This window comes from Myotis davidii, unplaced genomic scaffold (genome assembly GCF_000327345.1).
Source record: "Myotis davidii unplaced genomic scaffold, ASM32734v1 scaffold114, whole genome shotgun sequence".
Taxonomy (NCBI): Eukaryota; Metazoa; Chordata; class Mammalia; order Chiroptera; family Vespertilionidae; genus Myotis; species Myotis davidii.
The window spans coordinates 46,563-48,836 of NW_006285918.1; the positions used below are offsets into that span (position 1 = coordinate 46,563).

General features: G+C 39.7%; 1 pseudogene; it reads left to right on the top strand.

Moving 5' to 3' along the window:
* The first annotated feature begins 1,080 nt into the window (after positions 1 to 1,080).
* LOC102760118 lies at positions 1,081 to 1,909 on the top strand (annotated as a pseudogene).
* Positions 1,910 to 2,274: the final 365 nt, after the last annotated feature.

Genomic DNA, 2,274 nt, shown 5'->3' on the forward strand with positions numbered 1-2,274 from the left:
AAAGGAGAAATAAGAGGGAAAAGATGGGACAAATAGCAAAATGGTAAACCTAAATTCACTATATCAATATTAAATGTAAATAAACTCAACACTAAAAGACACATGTTGCCAGATCACATTAAAAAGCAAGATTGGGGGGATAAGGACACATTTGTAATACCTTAATCAATAAAGAAATTAAAAAGTAAAAATAAAAATAAATGTACACACAATCCAAAAGTTATGGGACACAGCAAAAGCAGTCCTAAGAAAAAAATTCAGTCCCAGCCTGTTTAGCTCAGTGGTTATAGCATTGGCCTTCACACTGAAAAGTCTTGGGTTCAATTCTAGTCAAGGACATGTATTTCAGTTGCAGGCTCAATCCCCAGCCCAGTTGGGACACGTGGGAAAGACAACCAATTGATGTGTCTCTCTCACATTGATGTTTCTCTCTCTCTCTGCCTTCCCCTCTCCCTTCCATTCTCTAAAAGTTAATGGAAAAAATATCCTCAGGTGAGGATTAACAAAAAAATAAAAGAAAAGAAAGAAGTTCATCTTAATGTAGACCTACCTCAAGAAGCAAGGAAAATCTCAAGTAAATAATTAACATAACATGTAAAGGAACTAGGAAAAGAACAATATACAAAGCCAAAAGGAGTAGAAGGGAGAAAATAATAAAGGTTAAGCAGAAATAAACAAAATAAAGTCTAAAAATATTACAAAAGATCAATAAAACCAAGAGCTGGTTCTTTGAAAAGATGAACAATATTGACAAACCTTTAATAAGCCTCAAAAAAAGGAGGCGGGGGAGAATGTAATACTTTCAGCAATAAAGAATTTTTCAAAAAGGAGAGGACTCAAATAAATAAAATTAGAAATGAAAGAGAGTAATGACCACTGACACCATAGAAACACAAAGGATTATAAGAAAGTACATACAGTATGACAACATATTGGACAATCTGCATGAAATGGATAAATTCTTAGAAACATTTAATCTTCCAAGAATGAGTTAAGAAAAAGAAAATCTGAACACACCAATTACAACAAACAAAATTGAAGCATTAATCAAAAAATTCCCGCTCTTTCCCATCTTGCAAGATGGCGGGCGAAAAGAAAACTGAGAAGCCAGATACTAAGGAGAAGAAGCCTGAAGCCAAGAAGGCGGATGCCGACGGCCAGGTTAAGGCACCTAAGAAGGGGAAGCCCCACTGCAGCCGAAACCCATCCTCATGAGAGGAATTGGCAGATATTCCCGGTCGGCTATGTATTCCCAAAAGGCCATGTACAAGAGGAAGTATTTGGCAGCTAAATCCAGGATTGAAAAGAAAAAGAAGGATGAAGTTCTTGCTACTGTCACAAAACCAGTTGGTGGCGACAAGAATGTTGGTCCCGAGTGGTTAATCTCCACAAAATGCCTAGATAGCATCCTACTGAAGATGTGCCTCAAAAGCTGTTGAGCCAGGCAAGAAACCCTTCAGTCAGCATGTGAGGAGATTGCAGGCCAGCATCACTCCTGAGACCACTCTGATCACCCTCACTGGGCACCACAGAGGCAAGAGCGTGGTTTTCCTGAAGCAGCTGAGCAGTGGCTTGCTACTTGTGACTGGACCTCTGTCCCTCAATCGAGTGCCTCTGCACCAGAAATTTGTCATCGCCACCTCCACCAAAATTGGTATCAGTGGTGTGAAAATCCCCAAACATCTCACTGATGCTTACTTCAAGAAGCTGTGCAAGCCCAGACACCAGGAGGGCAAGATCTTCAACACAGAGAAAGAGAAACACGAGATTACAGAACAGCACAAGTTGACCAGAGGCTGTGGACTCACAAATTCTGCCAAAAATCAAAGCTGTTCCTCAGCTCCAGGGCTATCTCTGCTCTCCGTTCACTCTCACCAATGGGCTTTATCCTCATAAACTGGTGTTCTGAATTTCTTATAAGAACCAATTAAATAGCTGAAAGAAAAAAAAAATCCCAGCAAACAAAAGCCCTGGACCAGATGGCTTCACAGGTGAATTTTACCAAACATTCAGAGAGGAGCTAGCAACTATCCTTCTTAAACTGTTCCCAAAACTTCAAAAGGAGGGATGACTCCCAAGCTCATTTTATGAGGCTAGCATTACTCTGATTCCAAAACCAGACAAAGACAAATGTCCTATTGTTTTACTTATATGTAGAATCTAAAGAACATAATAAATAGACAGAAACAGACCCATAGATACAGAGAAAAAACTGAGGGTTGCCAGATTGGGGATTGGTGCATTTGGGAAGCTAGGTGAAAACGGATAAGGGAC